The sequence below is a fragment of the Rhinatrema bivittatum genome, chromosome 2 (genome assembly GCF_901001135.1).
Source record: "Rhinatrema bivittatum chromosome 2, aRhiBiv1.1, whole genome shotgun sequence".
Lineage (NCBI taxonomy): Eukaryota > Metazoa > Chordata > Amphibia > Gymnophiona > Rhinatrematidae > Rhinatrema > Rhinatrema bivittatum.
The window spans coordinates 113,100,124-113,126,051 of record NC_042616.1 but is presented as its reverse complement, the minus strand read 5'-3'; positions in this window follow the sequence as shown (position 1 = coordinate 113,126,051).

Below are 25,928 nucleotides of genomic sequence, written 5' to 3'. Positions count from 1 at the left end.
CTCCTCCTGCCAGCTGGAGGACAATGCGCAGAGGGCAGAAAGGATTGAGAGAATGACTTCCATAGGTGTCCTATCCCTGTTCTTCTCTGTGCCAGGCAGTTGCTGTCTTGTCTTTACCAGGGCAAATCTCTGCTGGCAAACCTGAGCTCACCAGTTGGGAATCACTGAATTAGTACATTAGATAAGGGTCTCCTAAATGTTTGGGCCATAGGCACATGCATAGTGTTCCTATGCCTTAATCCAGCCTTGATTGCAATATTAGGTGAGTCCAGTTGGGCAGTGTGGGTTGCTGCGATGGTTCTAACAGTAATTAGAAAATTTACCAATCTGATTGCTGATTTCCTCCTTGCCTAGAGAATGGGTATATGTTAAAGCATCACTGAGAATATTTCACTACACATGAGAAAATACCTCCCTCTAGATGCTATAGATAGGATGGCATAAAGGGTCTTATTGGTCTGAGTGGTCTTGGGGCTTTTTAGTCAAAATGTGCCTTATCATTATTCATTATACAAACTGAGTAGTGTTCAGGAGCAAGCTATCTAGACCAATATTCGCCTTAGTCACTGTGACCAGTTAACTTATATACACAGCTATGAGGAATGCTAGGAAAAAAAGATACATGACAAAATGGTATGCAGAATAAAGGCAGTCTTCAAATCTGCTGGACAGATGAGGATTTTGTGTGCCCTAAATATGTCATAATCTTGTGTTTTATGTGGCTCTGCCTGGCCAGATTCCATATAAAAATAGAAGCCATAGGTACACCTCAAGGGATGTGCAATCGTTTTTCCCGAATTAGGCAATTTCAATGAAATTGCCTAATTCAGAATGGTTCTGGAGGACCAAAAAACAAATTGAATTTTTTTCGGTAATTTCAGAAAAAATTCATTTAGCGCGTGCTAACCCGAAAATTGGGGCCTCCGAAAAAAAAAAACCCCGAACCGAAGGAAAAACAAAATTCCCGCAGGGGAGGGGGGGGCCTGAAACAAAGCCTGACACAAAATTTAAACGCGAAGCACATCTCTAGTTCTGTGCCCACACAGGAATAAAAAACTACAAAATTATTGGACTCGTTCCCAAAGGACATATTAGTAAGACTTATACAATAATAAACGTAAGGTATATAATTGATCATTAGCAGCCAGCAACTTTGACAACATTTCTCACAGGAGAAAGTGGTATCAGGGGCTTACACTATCATCTATGCCTCAGTGTCTGTCTGGGTTATTTCTTGACACTCTTGCTTATAATCCAGAAAATGATTCAGAGTAACAAGAAAGGATTCTTGGGAACTTCTGCTCTTAAAGCTAAATGGTTATCATCAAGTATTAGTGGAATTAGATAACAGGAATACAACAGAGAGTGATAGCAACAATACTTGCTCAGCTTCCAGGTCAGAAACATGTACTTTATCTCTGCTTAAAGTAGCAGCAAACATTTCTTTTCTACTTTGTCCTCCCTATCTGCACCTCCATGATTCACGTCTCAAACCACCTTCACATTCAAGGTCTCATCTGCAGCTGACAATTGCACAAGCATATGAACTTAAAGCTAAATAGTACATTAACCATCCTTTTTCAACTGGTATATAAAAAAAATTCAGAAATGGCAGCAGATACCAATGCTTTTCTAAGGAACAAGACTGATATAATTTATGAGGAACACAGAAATATAACACCAGATTAACCTCGTGAGTCCTATCTAGTCTTCCTTCTTTCTCCAAGACAGGATCATAGGCACAGAGCAATTATCTCCCTCCTCACAATTCCATCATTTCATCACTTTTGGGGCCAAATGTCCCAGCCCTTTCCTCACAAACTTCTTCTGATCCAACAGTAACACAGCAGTTGTAGAGTTGTACCTGTCAAAGTCCACCATAGCCTGGAACTTAGGTATTTTCCACTGCTGGAAAACCAAGGACACAGTTTAACCTGCAGGTTGCAATGAAGTATGTGACCTTTTCTCCATTCTGTGTGACTTCTTCTGCAGGGAATATTTCCCTGGTTTTCTGGGACAGCTCATGGGCAAATTCTGAACCAGTGGTTAGAAAATTCTACAGCACAGTTTTCAAGATTTAATGGCAGCTTTGTAGAAACATGGAAACAGAGGATATGATGGAAGATAAGGACCACAAAGCCCATCCAGTCTTCTCAAACTACTTCCTGTTGCATACCATTAAATAGATGCACAACTTCAGACTTAGAGGCTAATGTATTAAACTGCAAATAATCGCACATACTATATTTTGTTACCAAGACTTCTATGCAAATAAACCCAATCGCAAAATAGCACACTAATGGGTGAATTTTCAAAAGAGTTATGCACATAAATATAACATACTATCATAGCAATTTAACCTGCATTAAGTGCACTTAGGGGCGGATTTTAAGAGCCCTGCTCGCGTAAATCCGCCCGGATTTAGGCGAGCAGGGCCCTGCGCGCCGGTAAGCCTATTTTACATAGGCCTACCGGCGCGCGCAGACCCCGGGACTCGCGTACGTCCCGGGGTTTTCGGAGGGGGGCGTGTCGGGGGCGTGTCGGGGGCGGGCCCGGTCGTCGCGGCGTTTCGGGGGCGTGTCGGGAGCGTTTTGGGGGCGGGTACGGAGGCGTGGCTAAGGCCCGGGGCGGTCCGGGGGCGTGGCCGCGCCTCCGTACCCGCCCCCAGGTCGCGGCCCGGCGCGCAGGAGGCCCGCTGGCGCGCGGGGATTTACGTCTCCCTCCGGGAGGCGTAAATCCCCCGACAAAGGTAAGGGGGGGGTTTAGACAGGGCCGGGCGGGTGGGTTAGGTAGGGGAAGGGAGGGGAAGGTGAGGGGAGGGCAAAGGAAAGTTCCCTCCGAGGCCGCTCCGATTTCGGAGCGGCCTTGGAGGGAACGGGTTAGGCAGCGCGGCTCGGCGCGCGCCGGCTATACAAAATCAATAGCCTTGCGCGCGCCGATCCAGGGATTTTAGTGGATACGCGCGGCTCCGCGCGTATCTACTAAAATCCAGCGTACTTTTGCTTGAGTCTGATGCGCAAGCAAAAGTAGGCTGATCGCGCTTCTTTTAAAATCTACCCCTTAATGTTGGTAACACATATGGACAATTCAATAGCATATGTTGTAGTGATTCTCAAAAGTCGCTTAACAAGGGTAAAGTTTTAAGCATGTAAATGCTTTTGAAAACCAGGTATATAATTTTTCTACTCACTTCTTTGCAAAAACATTATCTACACCTTATTGAGGCATAGCTAACTTTTTTGTGAAGAGTTTATAATGTGAAATGTAAAGTGAATTTTCAAAGGCCTATGTGAGTAAAAACCAGGGTTTACGCACATCCAGGCCTTGTGCATGCAGGGGCGGATTTTAAGAGCCCTGCTCGCGTAAATCCGCCCGGATTTACGCGAGCAGGGCCCTGCGCGCCGGTAAGCCTATTTTACATAGGCCTACCGGCGCGCGCAGACCCCGGGACTCGCGTACGTCCCGGGGTTTTCGGAGGGGGGCGTGTCGGGGGGCGGGCCCGGTCGTCGCGGCGTTTCGGGGGCGTGTCGGGAGCGTTTTGGGGGCGGGTACGGGGGCGTGGCTACGGCCCGGGGCGGTCCGGGGGCGTGGCCGCGCCCTCCGTACCCGCCCCCAGGTCGCGGCCCGGCACGCAGGAGGCCCGCTGGCGCGCGGGGATTTACGCCTCCCGGAGAGGGAGGCGTAAATCCCCCGACAAAGGTAAGGGGATGGTTTAGACAGGGCCGGGCGGGTGGGTTAGGTAGGGGAAGGGAGGGGAAGGTGAGGGGAGGGCAAAGGAAAGTTCCCTCCGAGGCCGCTCCGATTTCGGAGCAGCCTTGGAGGGAACGGGTTAGGCAGCGCGGCTCGGCGCGCGCCGGCTATACAAAATCAATAGCCTTGCGCGCGCCGATCCAGGGATTTTAGTGGATACGCGCGGCTCCGCGCGTATCTACTAAAATCCAGCGTACTTTTGCTTGAGTCTGATGCGCAAGCAAAAGTAGGCTGATCGCGCTTCTTTTAAAATCTACCCCGCAGTGCGCATTTTACTACGGGCCCAGCCACGTGCCATAAACCCTGGTATGCGCATGAGTGCCGGGCAAGGGAAAAGGGGCGTGGTCTGGATGGGGAGAAGCAGGGGAGGGGCGGGCCAGGACAGCGCCATTAGCTGCTGTTCCAGGGAAGCGTGCGCCAGCAGCCGGAGGAGCGGTAAGTAATCATACAAAAACAAAGTACCAGTAAGTAGTTAGGAAGGGGTTAGGGGTCAGGGAGGAGAGGAGAGGAGAAAGGGTAGGAAGGTTAGGTAGGGTTATAGGGAAGTTCTCTCCTAGTTCGCTCCTTAATTGGAGCGGACTGGGAGGGAACTGGGATAGCCCTACTCCCGTCGCTGTGTATGGGCTTTTATAATTTCCCCTTCCCGTGCGCAGAGGTGACCATCCGCCTGCACATGCATGCATGGATATCATATTTTATAACATATTTGCGTCGACACGTGCATGTGATAAAATAGCCACATCCATGTGCGTGGGGGATCTTAAAATCGACCCCTGTGTTCATAGTTAATGAGTTGCTTTGAATAATCACCTAGTTAATGAGTTGCTTTGAAAATGGCAGTCACTCGTTAATGAATTTGCATGAAATTACACAAGCCTAAAATTATACACACAATATAACTATTTGCAAGGCAAGTAGTTGCAACTCACATGCTAAAAGGGCAAACAAGTGTGAATTATCCTATTCACCTTGCACTATTAGCAATTTTTGTACGCAAAGCAGCCTTTGTAAATTTGGTCACAGTTTAGCACATTGTCTCTTAGAGAGATAACTGCATACCTTTTGAGAAGTGTTGCCACAGGCATAAGTTCTATCTACCCAAACAGGAGGGTAATTCAGATGGGAAAATAGCTACAGAAAGTTGGCACTATTTTCCTTATATAACGCTGCCTATTAAGTTCTGAAGGAGCTTCTTTTGTGCCACTAACTATTCAGTGTCCCTAGCGCCTCTTTTTACTGCGGGCCCTAATTTAAATATTTTGTTTTAGTGAATCGTGCGCACAGGAGAGTGGCCTGTGCGCGCCAGGAGAGCAGGAGCTCGCCCGGTCTCCCGCAAATTTTACTATATCAGCCTGTCAGTACATGCCCTGTCTGAGAAGGTCAGCTTTCTTTTTGTAGAGAGTGAAGGTTTTTGCAGCTTTTGATAAGTTTTCTTCTTCTGGGGAACACCCTGTGCCTTAGGAAAGGAACAATCACTTCTAATACTGAGGGCAGGGGCTAGAGACCTATGAGCAACCCCTCTACTCCACAGAGGTAGCATGACCGGTGACAGCACTACCTAGTTTGTGCTTTTGGATTTTTCCCCTTTTTATTCATGTGGAGGTTCTTTGTCCCATCCCTCTGCACAACCTGATGAAGGAGATAGAAAGCTGTGAGCTGAACTGGAACATCTGACCTCTCTACCTGAGAGGTCTTTCTGTTATGACCGTTGGTTGCAGGCAGCTGTGACCGATTCAGCTCACGACATGTGTTGGTCTGCTCTGCTCTCTAGGTCAGCTCGCGGCTGGGGCTAGCCGCCATCGTCGCACATCTCTGGGTTCTCAAGGCTCCTCATGGCAGTCGGGACGCCGCCACCACCCACGCCAACTCTGAGCCTTCTTAGGTGCGTGTGCGCGTCACCAGGCCTCTCTTTAAAGGCCCAATGGCGGGAACTTCGGGGGAGTCCCCGACTGATGACATCACAAGGTTGGGATTCTTAAGGACCTCCTTCACCCCTTGCTAGCTGACTTGGCAACGAGTTCCTTCGCCTAGTGCTTGCTCCTGTCTCCTCGGACCGTGGTTCCTGCATCGGATCTGCCTGGCTCTGGACTCTAATGTGGGTACCTGCTACTGGGGACTCTGTCTCCAGGCTTCCCCACTCCTGCACCTCCAGATACCCTGCCTGCCGGCTTCCCTGTTTCCCAGGGTTGCCCCACGGACCACCTTCCTGCCTGGGGGCCTGCACCCCGTGCTTCCCCGTTCCTCGGGGCAGTAACAACGTTCCACATAAGAGACTACACCTTGGGCTTCCCCGCTCCTCGGGGCAGTGCCTGCGTTCTACATAAAGACTGCACTCTGTGCTTCCCCACTCCTCAGGGCAGTGCCTACGTTCTACAAGAGACGGTATGCCATGCTTCCCTGCTTCTTGGGGTAATGCTTATGTTCTACATAGTGACTGGGCTTTCCCCCGCTCCTCGGGGCACTCCTTGATTCTCTACCAGAGATACCATTGTCCGCAGCCTCGCTCCTCGGGGCGGCTTATGTCACTACTTCAGAGATTTGACTCGGACTTCCCTCTCCTCAGGTTTGCCTACATCATCATCCCCGAGCCCCGCTCACTATGTTGACCCACCCCTTGGGACAGTCTCAGCTGTTCTTTACCTACAAAGCCAGTCTCATGCTCCCAGCTCCTCAGGGCCTGCCTAGCGCACCTCTGTCAGTGGTTCCTGCTCTAGCACGCGCATCTCCAGTCCTGCCTGTGTACTGTGGGTTCCCTCTGAACTGTGTCTCTACCACGCTCCTCGGGGCACCTCACAGTATCCTCTCTACAAGCTCCAGTGATCACGTGGCTGTGATGCAGGATGCTCCATCTCTCTGTCACTACTCACTGACCTCCTGCTACAGCTGGCCTCACCTCCCAATGGTGAGGACCTGTGGAGCTCCTCCTCACAGGTGGTATCAACCCTCACCTCAGGCCAAGGGTCCACAAAACCCACGAATCCTAATACTTTCAAGGTTGTACCTTCAAGCCTTGGGAGACTCCCAGTTGGATCTCTACTTCAAAGGGATCAGGATACAGCTGTGAGTTTCAGACTGAACTTTGGATTCAGGTAGGATCTTTTCGTGGCATGGGGCTCCCCCATAGGCAGGGCCGGTGCAAGGGCATTAGGCACCCTAGGCACCTTCTGCCTTGTGCCACCCCCCCCCCCCCCCCCCGGTCATGCTGACACCCTCCTGGCTTGCCCCCGGTCGCAACCCCGACTCCAGGGGTGGGGACTACATGCCGCCACTCCCCCACCCCCATACCGTCCACCCAAATGTAAATAAAATAAGCCCTTCACCCTCTCAACCCCCCAAAACTCACGAAAACCCCTGGTGGTCCAGCAGGGAGCCTAGGAGCAATCTGCCATTCATGGGCCATCAACTGCCACTAACCAAAAGAGTGTCGTGGCCTTTAGCCCCTACAATGTGACAGGGGCTACCGGTGCCATTGGCCAGCCCCTGTCACATGGTAGAGGCAATGGATGCCCGGCGCCATTTCAAAAAATGGTAGTGGCAATGGATGACCATTTTAAAACATGGTGCAGGCAAAGGATGACCATTTTTAAAAATGGCACGGGCCATTGCCCCTACCATGTGGCAGGGGTTGGCCAATGACACTGGTAGCCCCAGTCACATGATAGGGGCTAAAGGCCACTGGCACCATTTTGGTTAGTGTCAGCTGATGACCTGGGAGCAGCAGATCACGCCCAGGCCCCCGGCTGGACCACCAGGGGTTTTTGTGAATCTTGGGGGGGGGGTCAGGAAGGTGGTGCGATGGGGGAAAGGCAGGATGAGGTGGTGCTGGGCAGAATTTTGAAGGGGCACTTTTTGCCCCTTCAAAATTCTGCCTCTTGAAGTGGCCGCCTCACCCTGCCTCATTGGTCAGCGGGCGGCAGTGGCGGCAGCACTCCCTAATGGTCAGCACCCTAGGCCCAGGTCTAGCTTGCCTAGTGGTTCCGCCAGCCCTGTCCGTAGGATTCCCCCTCTACTGGGCTGTTGCACAGATGAGAAGGCAGTGGCAAGCTCCCTCCTAGGAGCTGGAGAGATGGACACCAGCATCCCAGCAGAGACCCCATGTAAATACTTCAACTATATAGTTTCAGTTGCTAAATGTTTCTGGGACAGTGATTGACCTTTTGGAATTAATCAATAAATATGATTTGAATACCCAGTCTGTCTGTCCTTGAGGAGAATACCATACCAGAAAGATATACACACATCAGGAGGGACACTTCATCACCTGGGCCTCAGAGGATTTCCTCTTCCCCCACAGAAATAGCCCACTCCCCAGCAAAGGGTTACAGCTAAATGAATTATTTTCTTCTATGTTCACTAGTGAGGATGTTCGGGAGATACCAGTTCCAGAGATGACTTTCAAGAGTGATGATTTGGATGAACTGATCCAAATCATGGTGAACATGGAAGATGTAGTAAACTAGATTGACAAACTAAAGAGTAGCAAATCACCTAGACCAGATCGTATGCACCCCAGGGTTATAAAAGAATTAAAAAATAAAATTTCAGATCTATTGGTAAAAATTTGTAACCTATCATTAAAATCATCCATTGTACCTGAAGATCGAAGAGTGGCCAGTGTAATCCCAATATTTAAACTGGACTCCAGGGGCGATCCTGGTAAACATAGACCAGTGAGCCTGACTTCAGAGCTGGGGAAAAATAGTGGAAGCTATTCTAAAGATCAAAATCACAGAGCATATAGAAAGATATGGTTTAATGGAACACAGCAAGCATGGTTTAAGCCAAAGGAAGTCTTGCCTCAAAAATCTGCTTCATTTTTTTGATAAAGGTCGATAAAGGTGAACCAGTAGATGTAGAGTATTTGGATTTTCAGAAAGCATTTGACAAATTCCTCACAAGAGACTTCTAAGAAAACTAAAAAGCCATGGAATAGGAGGCAATGTCCTTTCGTGGATTGCAAACTGGTTAAAAACAGAGAGTAGGATTAAATGGTCAATTTTCTCAATGGAAAAAGGTAAACAGTAGAGTGCCTCAGGGATCTGTAGTTGGACAGTGTTTTTCAATACATTTATAAATGATCTGGAAAGGGATATCAGTGAGGTGATCACATTTGCAGATGACACAAAATTATTCAGAGTAGTTAAATCTTTTGCAAATTTTGATAAATTGTAGGAGGACCTTGCGAGACTGGAAGATTGGGCATCCAAATAGCAGATGAGATTTAATATGGACAAGTGTAAGGTGATTCATATAGGGAAAAATAACCCATGCTTTTGTTACATGATGTTAGGTTCCATATTAGAAGCCACTACAAAGGAAAAAAAATCTAAGCTTCATAGAGGATAATAGATTGAAATTGTCAGCTCAGTGTGCTTCAGCGGTCAAAAAAGCAAACAGAAATTATTAGGAAGGGAATGGTGAATAAAACAGAAAATGTCATAATGCCTCTGTATCACTCCATGGAGAGACTGTACTTTGAGTACTGAGTGCACTGGAGAAGGTGCAGAAGAGGGCAACCAAAAAGATAAAGGGGATAGAACACCTCCCCTATGAGGAAAGTCTAAAGAGGTTAGTACTGTTCAGCTTGGATAAGAGATGGCCGAGGGGGATATGATAGAGGTCTATAAAATCATGAGAGGACTAGAATGGGTGAATGGGAATCGGTTATTGAGTTTTTCGGATAATGGAAAGGCAATAGAGGGCACACCATGAAGTTAGCAAGCAGCACATTTAAAACAAATCAGAGAAAATTCTTTTTCACTCAATGCACAATTAAGCTCTGGAATTTGTTGCCAGTGGATGTGGTTAGGGCAGTTAGTGTAGCTGGATTTAAAAAAGGATTGGATAAGTTCCTTGAGGAGAAGTCCATAAACTGCTCTTAATAAGTTGACTTAGAAAATGGCCACTGCTATTACTAGCAACAGGAATATGGAATAGACTTAGTTTTGGGGTACTTGCCTGGTTCTTATGGCCTGGATTGGCCACTGTTGGAAACAGGATGCTGGACTTGATGGACCCTGACCCAGTATGGCAACTTCTTATCTTCTTAATGCTCTCTATAGTTGGGCAATGAGAGACATCTAATATGCTGTCAGTGTAGTTTATAGAGATGTTCCCTAAATGTCTATATGCTTTCTGTTAATTACTTAACAAAATAAAACAATATATACCATTTTTACTTTTGATCAATTTTAAAATTTATAGCTGCTAGGGACCAGACAACTCAAGCAATCTTTGCTAGTATTTTAATTAAAGAAAAAAATACATAGAATATAAAAAGGAAAAAAGAATACTCTTTTTTGCACAATAATTATATATCGAAAGCAAAAAAACTACTTGGCATCTTTGGAACTATTACATTTTAAACAATACCAGAAGAATACCAGAAGAAATAATCCAAACTTTTATATGTAAAATACAGATTGCTTGGCATTCCAGGTTTGAAATAATCTCATTTAAATATAAATGCTAACTGAGCTATGTTCCCATATGCATTTTTCTTATTTAAATTAATTAATGGCTGATAGAAACAGAAACCCTAAGGATGAAGCTGTTGAATTATAAACTGTTATTCGTTCACTACTGAGTTTAATATTTTTCTTGATGGATTATTTTTAACTTGGTTTCTACATAATAGTTTGTAGCTCAGTTAAAGAAAGAGAATATGGTCCCATGCTTGATAAAGGACGGAAATAGCTGTTAATAATCTCCCAATCAGTCTTGAAAGCAGAGTACAGTATTGTTGCTTCAGACTAGGCAGAGCTCTTTTGCTTGCAATATTGGTTAAGTGGTCAGTCTTGACTCATGGTATTAACATGAGGTAATCTTTTTCAGCCACATGAAGATTAGTCATGTTGTTGATTTCCCCGTGCCATTGCTTTTTCATTTTTCATAATGCAAGCCTCACCTCAAACCACTAGGAAATGAAGGCATGCCGGCTCAGGTCAGTTCAATGCAGAGTAGTTGTGCCCTATCAGCTTGGTAAGCATATCAAACTGTGGCGCAAACTAGAATGCAAACTCTCAGTTTCTTTTCATGAAGCTAGTTCTGTATTTTAAGTCTTTTACAAGGCTCTGATAATCCGATTGCTATCTTTAGAAAATTAGGAAGACTGATATCCTAGCAAGGTTTTAGGTTTGCTTTGATTTGTCTAGTTTGCAATTGTATTGTATATTCTCATATCTTTGAAAGACTACAAATGACAAGCAGTATCTAAAAGGAAAATGCTCTGGGGGCAGATGTAACAAAGTTTCATGCTTTATCTCTGGGGCAAAGATTGCTCCAGATTTATAAATGCTAATAACTGGATGATTTTTCAGAGGAAAACAAGGGCTCAAAAGTGAAGCATTTGACATATCTGCAGTTTGCTTATAATTTTGTAATGTGTATCACAAGATGAGCACTATTTTTAGATTAATTATTGATTGAGGGGTGGATTTTCACAAGGTTTAACTAACTTCAGTGTTGCGCCCCTGCCCGCGCTTCACGTGGACAGGGCCTTACCTCCGCGGCCTGTGCCACCGCTGACTCTGTTCTTCGCGGCCTTGGGAGGCTGCTAATGAAGCCTGGCCTCATGGCCCGGGCCGCCGCCCGTGCCTGCTCTCCCATAGCTTGGAGGCCGCCCCTGACTCCTCCATTCTTCGCGGCCTGGGAGCCACACCCATGCCATCTTCTGCAGGCCTGGAAGCCTGCTCCTCAGCGGCATGGACGCCACTGACATTGCCTGCCTCTGGGTCCTCCTCCTATGTGGCTGGAACGCTGCTGACTCGGCCTGCTCCTTCCTGCACTGCAGGGCCGCTGTCCACAGTCCTGCAGCCTGTCTTCAGCCTTCCTCTAGGTGTACAGCCGTGCCTCTTCAATCCTTTTAAAGGGCCAGTGGCAGGAAGTGGCCACAGCCCCACCGAAGCTTCAGTCTCCACCTACTTCCTGGATGGGTCCTATAAGAAGGCCCTGATCCATTCCACCAGCGTCTTCGCATCTATCCAGATGCTGCTGAAGACGTCTCTTCAGTCCTGATGTTATTCCAACCCGGATGTCCGTGAGTCCAGATTCCGAACCTGGTTCCAAGTCTGGATGTCCGTGAGTCCATATCCTGATGCTGTTCCAAGTCCGGGTGTCTGTGAGTCCAGATCCTGATGCTGTTCCAAGTCCGGATGTCCGTGAGTCTATATCCTGGTCCGAGTTCCAAGATGTTCCCAGTTCTAAGATGTTCCTAGTTCCAAGATGTCTGTGAGTCCAAGTCCAGTGATGTTCCTTGTTCCCTTCCTGATGTTGTCCCGGTCCTGATGCTCTAGGTCCTGAAGACCCCACTCCTCTAGAAAGTCATTGTTTTTAAAGTCCGCGGTTCGGTCCTCAAGTGCTAAGTGCCAAATTGTATCTCCTTGTATCAGTCCCGACTCCGGAGGCCCCAAGGGGTTGCTTCGCTCCTGTGCTATGAGATATCCTGAGCTCGCCCCGCTCCCCTCATGGTCCGTGACCAGCCTCTCGGCTGTGTAGGGTGCATAGGGGACAATGTGGTCTGCGACCAGCCCCACGTGCTGTGTAGCGTGCCTGAGGGTCTTGCAAATCCCTGCCTGTGTCCTTGTTCTATGTTCTTCTTCCGAGTCAACACACAACACACATCACCACGGGCGCGACTCATGTCTCGATCTGATCTGCCCTGTGGCTCAAGGGTTCCGCTCTCCCATGAGCTAAGTGATGCGCGCCAAGCCCGCACCATCGGCCCCTGAAGGCTGTGCTTGCTACATTCAGGAGTTTGCTGGTTAAATCTGTTTAAAAAAAATTCCCCCATGACCTGCTAAATTTAACTGGTTCAATGTGCAAGACCCACAATTTTAGCCAATTAAAAAATGGGAAGCCCAGGCAGGATTGGAAGTGGAGGGGAAAGTTAAGTGGATAGTCTTGATTTTCAGCACTAACCATCTAATTAACTTAACTGGGCAAATCTCGATACTGAAATTGCAAACCTAAATCTTTCCAGTCAATCTGAGACTCCACACGTCTTTTGTCCAGCATCCTGACCTCCCTTGCTTGTAACTTCATTGTCAGAGCGATGCTGGATGCTAAACTGGGAGGAGGTAAGCCTGTGTCCTTCTTCCAGCTGACCTTCCACACATAAGGATATGGGATTGGGAGGAAAATGAGGGAGGTGCTTGGGGGGTTTTTTTATCGAGGAAGAGGGAATGGAAAGGGCAATGGAGTTGCCAGATAATTTTTAAATGCAGCGAGAAAAGAATAAGTGCACTAAACATGTATTTCTTTAATGCAGGAAGAAAGATAGGGAGGGGGAATTGGGGTGCTGGAATGAGTTGTTTGCTTATTTTGATGTAGGGAGGGAGGAAAGTAGGGGGATTGGGGTGCCAGACATTTTTTTTTTACTAGGGAGAAGGAGGAAGGGTGGTTCAGGGTAACAGACTAACAGACATAAGTTGTTTTTTTAATGCAGGGAAGAAAGATCATCAGGTTTATGTTGTTGGGTTTTTTAAAAATTGACTTAATTAACTAGTGAACTCTGATTTTCAATACTATATGACTATGGGACCTAGTTACAAAACTGAAGTAAAATCCACTTGTTGACAATAGGGCTAGCGCACGGTTTAAGAAGAAGTTAGACACACATTTTGGACATGCATCCATAACTCCTGATTCACTATGGGGTTAGCGTGTCCAAATTACCACATAGCCAATAGCGCTCATCACATGTAAATTCCATGTAGATGAGCTATTAGCTAATCCTAGTGATGCAAAAAAATGTCCCGCGTGGCCAATGTGTTCATTGTAAAGTTGGAATTTTTATGCCAGCCCGGGGCTGGCGTAAAGGTATGCCATGCTCAAGGGAACATTGGAAAAAAAAAATCCTTCTTTCTGTGATTCCTCCTAATAATAATGTAGCGACACTAAGTAGGAGGAACCAAATAAAGCAGGTTTAGTTAAAAAAAGATTTTTTTGAAAAAATGATTCTGGACGCTCAATAGATACACACAAGATACACAGTCCAGGCCATGTATCTTGTGTATGTCTATGCTGGTAGCAGGAGAAAAAATGATGCTCATAGATTGAGTGTCCATTTTCCCAACTCGCGTGAGAGCCACATCTCCTGTGCATCTGATGCTGAGGAAGCGCTAGAGACGCAAAAAACTTCCTTAGCGCCTCCTTTTTTGTGCGATGCCTAATTTAAATTTTGTATCGCACGCTCAGGAAAGGTGGCTGGGCACACATTAGGAAAGCGGGTGCTAAATACTGAGTGCCTGCTTTCTGTGCACAAATATTGCAATGGCCTCAATGTATACTAATAGGCAAATTTTAGTAATCTCAATGATGCCTATTTAGCAACAATATATTAATGTCCTTTAGTAACAGGCCCATAAGTAGATTACTTTTAGCCAGTCAGATTTTGACAGATTTATCCAAATTTTCAGTCTGAACATCTACCTAATTAGGTTCTCCTGAAGATTCAGCTAAAAATAATCAGTCAAATTTACCCGGTTATTGCTGTTGCCAAGTAACCTTTTGAAAATCTCTTCTGAATGAACTAACAATTAGATGGTAACTTTTAAACAGCTGTGCAGGCACACGTGTGCACATTAGTCGACCTGCACCGAGATATGCGTCCATTTTATAACATAAGCACCTAATGAGCTATGGTTTCAGAGATAGCTGAATCTGCATCACCTGAGAGCCTGTGGTTGTGAAGTCCACATTCCCAAACAAAAGAGGGGTTCCAAACTGATTTCTAGGACCTACAAAGTTACACTTGTGGGTCATACCCTGCAATGATGTAACTGGAGAGTGTGGTTGCTCAAACCGCATGTTGAATCATGGGACTGTGTTTTCAAGGAAGATGTAATGAGAAGTGCCGTATTTCAAAAAGAAGACCTTCCTTTTATTAAGTATTGTAGTGACAACTAATCAAGGAGGCAATAATGAAGACAACTCAAAGACAACGATGAGGATGATCACTCACCCACATAAAGAACATGAGGATGATCTCCTGCATATGGATTCAAATAGAGAACTTCATTGAATGAAAAGGGGTCAGTAGACTATGCCACCCATGAAAGTTTTGGAAGCCATCAAATGACTACCCTTCCAAACAAAAAAATTCCACAAAATCCATGGAGCCCTTTTCACAAAGAAGACATTGGATGACCCTGAAAAACTCTCTTCGTATAGAGCCATAGAGGTCCATATTCAGCTGCCATGCGGTTCTGCAAGTTAGCCAGTTATACTTAACTGGCTAACTAGTGTTGTATATTCAGTGGCACAGCTGCGTTGCTGAATATACCCAACTATATTAAAGATAGCCCTTTGTCTCAACCAAAGTTGGCCAGATAAATCAGCCAGCTAATTCTGCATATTGAGTTAGACGGTTAATTTATCTGGCCAACTCAACTCCTCCCTGATCCGCCCATTTCCTGTCCTGTCTTAGCCAACTAAAATCTTTGCTGGCTAAGCCACTTATCTGGCTAAGTGGTGTCTGCTGACCTTAGCCAGATATTCAGCAGTGCCTCATAGCCAGCTATGTACCATATTTTATATCGAGTTCATAGTGTTCAAGCTAACCTGGGATTACTGCACATCCAGAAACTGAGATTGCTAATGAACTACAAGCAGAGCAAAGCAATGATTACACTCAACATGATGAAAGCCAATTATGGACCTTGTCAACATGACTGAGAGAAGTGGCTTGGATAAAGCCACAGAACATATAGAAAGACATGGTTTAATGGAACAAAGTCAGCATGGCTTCACCCAAGGCAAGTCTTGCCTCACAAATCTGCTTCACTTTTTTGAAGGAGTTAATAAACATGTGGATAAAGGTGAACCGGTAGATGTAGTGTACTTGGATTTTCAGAAGGCATTTGACAAAGTTCCTCATGAGAGGCTTCTAGGAAAAATAAAAAGTCATGGGATAGGTGGCGATGTCCTTTCGTGGATTACAAACTGGCTAAAAGACAGGAAACAGAGTAGGATTAAATGGACAATTTTCTCAGTGGAAGGGTGTGGGCATTGGAGTGCCTCAGGGCTCTGTATTGGGACCCTTACTTTTCAATATATTTATAAATGATCTGGAAAGAAATATGACAAGTGAGGTAATCAAATTTGCAGATGATACAAAATTGTTCAGAGTAGTTAAATCACAAGCAGATTGTGATAAATTGCAGGAAGACCTTGTGAGGCTGGAAAATTGGGCATCAAAATGGAAGATGAAATTTAATGTGGACAAGTACAAGGTGATGCATATAGGGAAAAATAACCCATGCTATAGTTACACAATGTTAGGTTCCATATTAGGTGCTACTACCCAAGAAAGAGATCTAGGCGTCATAGTGGATAACACATTGAAATTGTCGGTTCAGTGGGCTGCGGCAGTCAAAAAAGCAAACAGAATGTTGGGAATTATTAGAAAGGGTATGGTGAATAAAATGGAAAATGTCATAATGTCTCTGTATCTCTCCATGGTGAGACCACACCTTGAATACTGTGTACAATTCTGGTCGCCGCATCTCAAAAAAGATATAATTGCGATGGAGAAGGTACAGAGAAGGGCGACCAAAATGATAAAGAGAATGGAACAGCTCCCCTATGAGGAAAGACTAAAGAGGTTAGGACTTTTCAGCTTGGAGAAGAGACGGCTGAGGGGGGATATGATAGAGGTGTTTAAAATCATGAGAGGTCTAGAATGGGTAGAAGTGAATCGGTTTTTTACTCTTTCAGATAATAGGAAGACTAGGGGGCACTCCATGAAGTTAGCATGTGGCATATTTAAAACTAATTGGAGAAAGTTCTTTTTCACTCAACACACAATTAAACTCTGGAATTTGTTGCCAGAGGATGTGGTTAGTGCAGTTAGTATAGCTGTGTTTAAAAAAGGATTGGATAAGTTCTTGGAGGAGAAGTCCGTTACCTGCTATTAATTAAGTTGACTTAGATAATAACCACCACTATTTCTAGCAACGGTAATATGGAATAGACTTAGTTTTTGGGTACTTGCCAGGTTCTTATGGCCTGGATTGGAAACAGGATGCTGGGCTTGATGGACCCTTGGTCTGACCCAGTATGGCATGTTCTTAAAGCACACTGCTATGAAACACCACTTTTGTGAGGGAGAAGGTTCGGATATGGAACTGTAGGGATGATGTTCCTTTCAAACAAATGAAGCATTGCTGACATTCTTACCAAACCACTGAACTGGGGCACCTGGAGGCTCATCTGAAGAAGCTGGATAGCCAGTGAAGTATTATTAAAGTTAATGGGATCCCTTTCAGGGGCTGAATGTAGGAGAAGGGGAGAGTAACATGTATACAGGAATATTAATCTTCACACAAAAGATGTGCCATTTCAAAACTGTACAAGGAAACTAACTTCCAGACACTTTGCACTATTTTTGTTCCCTTTAACCTGAAATGTAACTTGTCCTGCAGAGTACTTTAGAATATTAAAAATAAATCAAAACCATACAGTTTTGAATCCAAATCCCCAGGTCATTAAAGCCTAGAACAAGTTTGAAACAGGACTTTCTCATTTTCAAATTGTCAAGTAGTGGTGGGATGAACATTTATCTTAGTTAATAAAAGTAATTTCACAGCAAAAGAGCACAACTTATAGTTATTTTGTGTGGAATCTTACTGGTAATGGTCTTTATTTATAACACCTGAATGCTTGTGATTACACTGCTATGAACTCACAAAAACAGGCTCCAGTCTCCCCTTTCTTGATTTGTCTGAGGGTAATGTTAACCTCTTATATAGGCCACCATGTCCTTGAAATAAAATTTGAGTGGAAATGAAAAGCTTTGGATTACGTTACTGAAGAAAATCTTTTTAAATCGAGGCAAAAAGTGGGAAATTATCTCTGCCAGGCTACACACATATCTCATGGAGCATGCACATCTTGAAAGTTTTCAAAAAGGGGCATGGTGTAGACATGGTCTAGGCTGGGCATGGGCATATTGGGGTGTGACCCTGAAATGTGAACATAAATACTTAACTCAGTGTGTGCTGAGGCCCCCTGCCACGTAACTTTACTTCTGCTATGGATGATGTGTAAGTTAAAAAATAAAGGGAAATAGGCAGATCTGCAGGGTTTTAAGGACTGGAACTCTCTGGGGGGAGTGAAGACTATTAAACTGGGGGGGGGGGGAGTTGGTGGACCTCTCTCTTAACTGAGCGAACTGGAGATGAACTGGTGAAATAGCATCGGTGCACACACTTTTTAAAATCCCCCAATTTATGTGGTAGAAGCGGCATTTGAGCGCCCACTTAAAATTTGGCACACATGTGCGCATGGCCAGGCTATTTTATAACATGCGCACATTTGCACGTGTATTTTATGAAATGGCTGCGTCACTGGGCGTGGGCCGATGAAAGCACGCTGGTTTGAAAGTTCCCGTCCCATTGTTTAAAATCTTAGGAGAGCTTGCACCATTGAGTTCATGTACTTCAGAGACGCTGAATGTGGCATTTCTAGTCAAGCACTAGCCTCTTCAGCTGCTACAAAGTTTCAGACATGAGCTGCTGGGCAACAGAAACCACATTAAAGTCTTTTGTGGCTTCTTTCAAAAAAGGTTCTTGGTCATATTTGTTTGCTTAAATCAGCAATGGAGAAGTTCTTCCACCCTGATTCATTTTTGCCTTTGAGAAAATATAAAATATAGAACATAATTATTGTAGGATAAAACGTTTTCCGAAAGATAATTATTATGATACTGAAATGGTAATCTGACTTCAAAACATGTTGGGATTGGGAATGATTCTCTTTACAGACTATGAGAAGAACATACAGCCACTTCTTCTAACTGTCAAACTATCAAAACAGAAGGGAATATCAATGCATAAAGAAGTAGTTGATGTCCTGGCTTACACAGAAACCTGAAAGGTAGTTTGTATACTGGATCAGCTAATTTTTAACTTTTGGAAGATCTTCCAAGCCAATTCTGAACCGGCTTGGATCAGAAAGAAATTTTTCGCAACTTCCTCCACTTTTAATTATCCGGCTCTAAATTGGCTTACATGTAGGGGGCAAGACAGAGTATCTTGTGAGATCTATGCAGTTACTTCATTTTATTTGTTGTTCTGGGTTACCATATTTGGAGAAAAAAAAAGTCATTGGAGAAAGAGTTATTGAAATGTGAAAGAGGTGATTGGAGGAGAGAAAGGGGGAAAAGTAAAAATGAGAGGAAAGCGGAGGGATTCTTTAAGAGGTAGAAAGATATTCAGTGGTGCAGTGAGCTCCAAAGAAAAGCAGATAACTTTACCCAGTTATTCAGCAGCACTCATATGGACATAAGTGCGGCTGAATAAACCTGGATAATGTTGACTAGGTAAGGCTATCCAGTTAACTTTAGGTCTTCCCTTCACCCTGACCACACTTGTCTGGGTATCTTTAGCTAGACAACGCTCAATTATCAGTAACCTTTGGTTCTTTTTATTTCATTTCTGCCCTCCTTTTTTTTTTGTTTCATCAAGTTTTCTTTAATTTTTTTAAAATTCTTTTGTTTAGTGCACACTATTTTGAGTAAGTGCACACTAGTTTTGATTTAGTGTGCACTATTTGAGCTAGTGCGGGCGCATGGAAAGCGTGTATGCTGACTTGTGTCCAGAGACGTGGTCATTTTTTAACATTCGTGCTTATATGCGCAAATGATATAAAATAGACTGAAGCATGTACATGTGTGCACACCGTTTTATATGGATGCATGCAAATGCCGTTTCTGCCGCGTAAATGGGAATTTTACAAGGGATGTGCGCCGATGTCATAGCATGTTTTCCCAGTTTGTTACCAGTACCCCCAGTTTAAAATCCATGTGGTGCACACTGGCCCCACTTGCACACATATCTCCTGGCTTTGGCATGGGCATGGCTTTTAAAATTCACCCTTATTTGAGTTGTAACAGGGGCGGTAACTGAAAGTAAAGATAATTTTGAAACAGCTACACGGGTGCACATGTACGTGCGTATGCCTGCTCGCATCCAGAGATGCATCCATTTTATAACACACCAACCAAAATCGAAGGAGAGAGGAGACAGAATATACTCTATAACTCCATAAATCCTAATCTCGATTTTTAATCAAATGACAATATCATAGATCTCAAGCTCTTATTACACTTTAATCTGCAGCCTCTCGCCACGCAATGGCCGCAGGCTGTATTCAGCCTTTAGAGCATCTTGATTTTAATCATCTATTGTCATTTGTTACTAATATCTCACCCCAAATACTTTATTAATTTTTAAAAAGATTTTTTACTATTGGAAGCAACGTTCTGACACACCATCACCAAATATCATAAATTGAAAAGAAAAGAATACTTAGCCAACAAATCTGTTCAATCAATCAGCCATACTATACTGTTTATAGTATGGCTGATTGATACTGTTTTCCTTATACTGTTTTCAAAACAGTATAGTATGGCTGATTGATTGAACAGATTTGCTGGATAAGTATTCTTTTCTTTTCAATTTATGATATTTGGTGATGGTGTGTCAGAACGTTGGTTCCAATAGTAAAAAATCTTTAAAAATTAATAAAGTATTTGGGGTGAGATATTAGTAACAAATGACAATAGGTGATTAAAATCAAGATGCTCTAAAGGCTGAATACAGCCTGCGGCCCATTGCGTGGCGAGAGGCTGCAGATTAAAGTGTAATAAGAGCTTGAGATCTATGATATTGTCATTTGATTAAAAATCATGAGATTAGGATTTATGGAGTTATAGAGTATATTCTGTCTCCTCCTTCGATTTTGGTTGGCGATTAATTGGAGAGGTAGCTGCTTCATTTTGTTGTGATTATCCATTTTATAACATACACGTGTATATGCAGGTATGTTATAAAATAGGCCGAATGCGCGTACATGTGTGCACAATTTTATATGGACTTATGCATGTGTACGAAAATCCCGCATCTACTGCATAAGTCAGGGAAATTTTACAAGGGACGTGCACTGATGCCATACCCTATTTTCCCAATTTGTTTCCAGTTCCACTTCACCTAGTTCAGAGATAGAAATTGCAACCCCCCCTAATTTTATAGCCACCTGTATCCCATTAGCCCTGACTCTTAAAACCCCGCTGCCTAGTTTAAATTTGTTTTATTGTACTACTTACATGTCCTCCATTGCAGAAGTACATTTACATGGCAGGAGACCCTGGCGCACGCCTGTGCACATATTGGAGTACACATCTTTTGGCCAAGCCCTGACACGCCCATGCCCTGCCTCTTTTTAGAAACTTTTCACTTATGCATGCAGCGGAAGATGCATGTGTCCATGGGTGGCTTATAAAATCCACTTGGTGCATGCAAGGCTTTTAAAATCCACCTGATAGTGTACACCGAATCAAAATAGTGCCACTGAACAAAGAATTCTTTAAAAAATAAAATTTAGTGAATTTTTTTATCATTTCAGTTTAGAAACAATGTGAAACAAAATAGGCAATGTCGTTGATGTTGCCTATGTTGTTCAAAATCAAAGCATATCTCTAATTAGTAATGTTTTCTGGTTAAAGTTTTGATGTGCTCCTGGAATGCCTCCAACCCCACCTCTCCTTATGTGAGACAAAATTAACCAGCTGAAGGGCAGAAATGTTTGAAAGCAAAGATTTGTCCGGGAAACTCTCAGTTACCTGGATACATTTTTTGAATATTAATCTTTTAGTTGATTTCTTTTTTCTCTCCTGCCTATTTTTCCCTTACCTGTGTATTTCTTTAATTGTCCACCAGTAGCTCAGGAGTGCTAACAGGAATGTAGCCCCTGTGTAATAGAACCTCATGCTCCATAGTATTTTTGAAGATCCTTGTTGGTATGTAGTAATGAGTCCTGGTGAATCAGCATTTGGAGGTCTGTGCAACTTAAGTCCTTGCATAATAGCTTATGGAACCCCTTGTATGGAAAGGCATACTTAAACTAGGTCGGGGATCCTGTGTTAGGTATCCCTAATGTTGGAATTGTACAGAGAGATTAAACAGTTTAAGGACCAAGGCAAAGAGTGAATATCTCACCAAGTAGCTCCAGAATCAGCATGGAAAATTCCTGCAACTCATAATACTCTTAGTACCATAGGAGGCCAATGCAGTGCTACCAACAGAATCTTCTCTTTCTAGGAGACCCGTTCTGGTGTATACATCTGACGAATCTGAGTAATAATCTTTGTCATAATGGGAATCAAGGCACCATAGCTGGAATGCTTTAATACTGTATTTCTGGAACTCCCAAGCAGTGTGATTAAAGTTATCGTTGTATGGAGGCAGGAGTCAGCCCCCAGTTGTTGATACCCAGGATATGTTTGTGGGTTTGGGCTTTAAGCTATGGCAGCTTTTCCCCCCAAACTAGTGGCTGATATAAATCACATAAATCAATAAATAAATAAATAATGGGTTTTTAGAGAAGTAGTGTGTTGATGCTTCACCAGTTTTCTTGAAGTACAAACATAAAGGGGCAGATTTTAAAATCTGCGCGCATGGGTACATTTGTGCGCGCTACCCGGCGTGCACAAATGTACACCCAATTTTATAACATGCGCGCGCTGCCGCAAGTATGTTATAAAACCTGGGGTCGGCGGATTTTAAAAAGCCCTGCTCGCGTAAATCCGCCCGGATTTACGCGAGCACGGCCTTGCGCGCCGGCGCACCTATTTTCCATAGGCCGCCGGCGCGCGCAGGTCCCGGGGTTTTTGGAAGGGGCGTGTCGGGGACGTGTCGGGGGCGGGACCCGATGACGCGGCGTTTCGGGGGCGGGGCGTGGCGTTTCGTGGGCTGGACCGGGGGCATGGTGCCGGCCCGGGGGCGTGGTCCAGGCCTTCGGACCAGCCCCTGGGTCGGAGCAGGGCGCGCCAGCAGTCCGCTGGTGCATGTAGATTTACGTCTGCTTCTTGCTGGCGTAAATCTACGGACAAAGGTAAGGGGGGGGTTTAGATAGGGCCGGGGGGGTGGGTTAGGTAGAGGAAGGGAGGGGAAGGTGATTTCGGAGCGGCCTCGGAGGGAACGGTGACAGGCTGTGCGGCTCAGCGCGCGCCAGCTGCCCAAAATCGGCAGCCTTGCGCGCGCCGATCCAGGATTTTAGAAGATACGTGCGGCTACGCGTATCTTCTAAAATCCAGCGTACTTTTGTTTGCGCCTGGAGCGCAAACAAAAGTATGCGAACGCGCTTTTTAAAAATCTACCCCCTAGCGCGCACCGAGCCCTAGGGGAACCCCGATGGCTTTCCCCGTTCCCTCCAAGGTCACTCTGAAATTGGAGCGGCCTCGGGGGGAACTTTACTTCCGCTCCCCCCACCTTCCCCTCCCTTTCCCTATCTAACCTACCCCCCAGCCCTACCTAAATCCCATCCCTATTCAATTATGTATGACTGCCTCTGGCAGACGTATTTTGTGCGTGCCGGCCAGCTGCTGGTGCCCCATCCCCCGGCACAGCCGCTGTGCCGGAGGCCTCGGTCCCGCCCCCGGACTGCCCCTGGACTGGCGCCACGCCCATGACCCTGCCCCCTTCCTGCCCCTTTTTCAAAGCCCTGGGACATACGCACTTCCAGGGGCTTGCGCGCGCTGCAGAACCTATGCAAAATAGGCTCGGCGTACACAGGAGCAGGTTTTCAGGGTTACGCACGTAAGTTTTGCGCGTAACCCTTTGAAAATCTGCCCCAAAATGCATTTACAGTGAAATTTAATGTGGATAAGATTTTGTAAATACGTCACTTGATGATTAAAATAGACCAGTTGGAACCACAAGATGATTTTTCCTAAAACTCTTCCCAGTATGTATTAGGAAAGAGAGTCAAATCATCTAACGAGAGGTCTGGTCAGTAAATGCTTCTCCCCCTGGTCCTGTAGGGAAGACTAAAATTTCTAAGTTGTATTACTTAGTATATAATATTTATTTAGGATGGGAGTGAGAATAAAGAACCTCTTTGATTTGTCGAAATGTAATGTTTATTAAAGGTTTATATCAATTAAATGTATCTCCCCCTTCGCCATGGAACACCTTCCACAGCTCCGGAATAAGGATTCAGTTCAGCAAAGCTGTAAGGCCTAAGGAGAGACTTGCACCTAAAAAGAAAATATAGTAGCACATACTCCTAAAAGCTTGTTGTCTCCTCCTTGTGCCTCCTGGGAAGCATATTTTTTATACCACAACAAAAATCCATTCCCTTTTTGGAAAGGAACCTCCCATAAATTTCTGTATAATCACAGAACTTTCTTCCACTATTGGTAAATTCTCAGTTAAAACACAGAATATAGTCTAGCGGCCAGAAAGGAGCCACATTATCATAACTGATTCATTTTTACAATGTTAGTACCTGAATAATATTTTAAACAGTTATTTTTTATTTCACAGCATCTAAATTGACTTAATAGATTAATCAATTGAAAGCCTGCACAAATTTCACAAATACATAAATCCTACCAGCTAACCAACCCTAGATCACTTAGGATCGGTTCTCTGAGTTTTCAACATTATTAGTAGTTAAAGTCAGTTTGTCTTTTTTTTTTACCACACTTATATACAATCAGTGATTAAAGCAGGGTGCAGTCTCTCTCGCTCTCTTTCTGTAGGCAAAACTGCCTCTACTGGACAAGAATGCAGAAACTTCAGTTTCAGCAGCTGTAGGTTTGTTACAGAAGATAAGGCAGAGGTGCAGGCTTGTGTAGAAATCTTCAGCTCAGTGACTCCGATGTAGGGTTATCTGGCTAGTGTCTGTCTTCAAACACAGGCAGGAATGTACACAGTTTCTGTCGAGTGCCAGCATTGACAATATTGGTCTCAAAGGTATTTTTATTGATTGTCTGGGTCCTGGGATGGTGAAAGGCTTCAGGTGATAGTGGCTTCTGATGCTGCTGGCAGCCAAGAATTTTATAGGAAATTAAGAGGCATCAGGCATGCATATGGATGAGAGCCAAGTGCAGTTTTTATTTGTATTCTTTTTTTTAAAGAAGTGAAGAGTTCATCTTTGCCTAGATGACCTCATAGTCTTAGTAATGCTTAATGACAGGCGATATCCAATCCATGTCAAGTTCTTTGTTTTTCTGTAATGTCTGCGTTTTCCAGTCTTAAGGCATAGTGGAAAATTCAAAATCTTTGTTGGCCTAATCCAAATTTGTGGTTTAGTGTGCCTACAGTACATTATAGATCATCAGATTCTCATTTCTGGTTTAGAATCCATATTTATTTCTGATAAATGTGATGATAAATGGAACTTACTCTGAAGAGAGAATGGTATTAAGCGGAGTGCCACAAGGATCGGTGTTGGGACAGGTCCTGTTCAATATCTATGTGAGTGACATAGCGGATGGGATAGAAGGTAAGGTTTGTTTGTTTGCGGATGACACTAAGATCTGCAACAGAGTGGACACGCCGGAAGGAGTGGAGAGAATGAGACGAGATTTAAAGAAGCTGGAAGAGTGGTTGAAGATATGGCAGCTGAGATTCAATGTCTAGAAGTGCAGAGTCATGCATATGGGGTATGGAAATCCGGAAGAACTGTATTCGATGGGGGGTGAAGGGCTGATGTGCACGGAGCAGGAGAGAGACCTTGGGGTGATAGTGTCTAACGATCTGAAGTTGGCGAAACAATGTGACAAGGTGATAGCTAAAGCCTCAGGCAGGCATAACTTTTGAAATAAAGGTAGGGGGGGGGGGGGAATTAGTTAGGGCCGGGGGCGGGTTAGTTAGGGGAAGGAAAGGGAAGATGGGGGGTGCCAGAAAGAAAGTTCCCTCCGAGGCCGTTCCGATTTTGGAGCGGCCTCGGAGGGAACGGAGGCAGGCTGCGCCTCTTGGCGCCGCGCAGGCTGCCAATTTTGCACAGCCTTACGCGCGCTGACCCCAGATTTTAAAAGGTATGTGCGGCTACACGTGTATCTTTTAAAATCCGGTGTACTTTTGTTTGCACCAGTTGCGCGAACAAAAGTACACGCGCACGTACTTTTTTAAAATCTGCCCCTAAGTGTATACTTCTTAAAATGTAAAACTATGTGTGTAAATCCAATCCCAACCCAGACTAATCCCACTTGGCACCCCCCATCCCCCCCCCTGAATGTCTGTCCAATATGCAGGAAAATAAGCATACAAGGGTAGATTTTCAAAAAGCGCGATTTGGCGTACTTTTGTTGGCGCATCAGGTGCCAACAAAAGTACGCTGGATTTTAGTAGATACGCGCGTAGCCGCTAAAATCCTAGATCGGCGCGCGC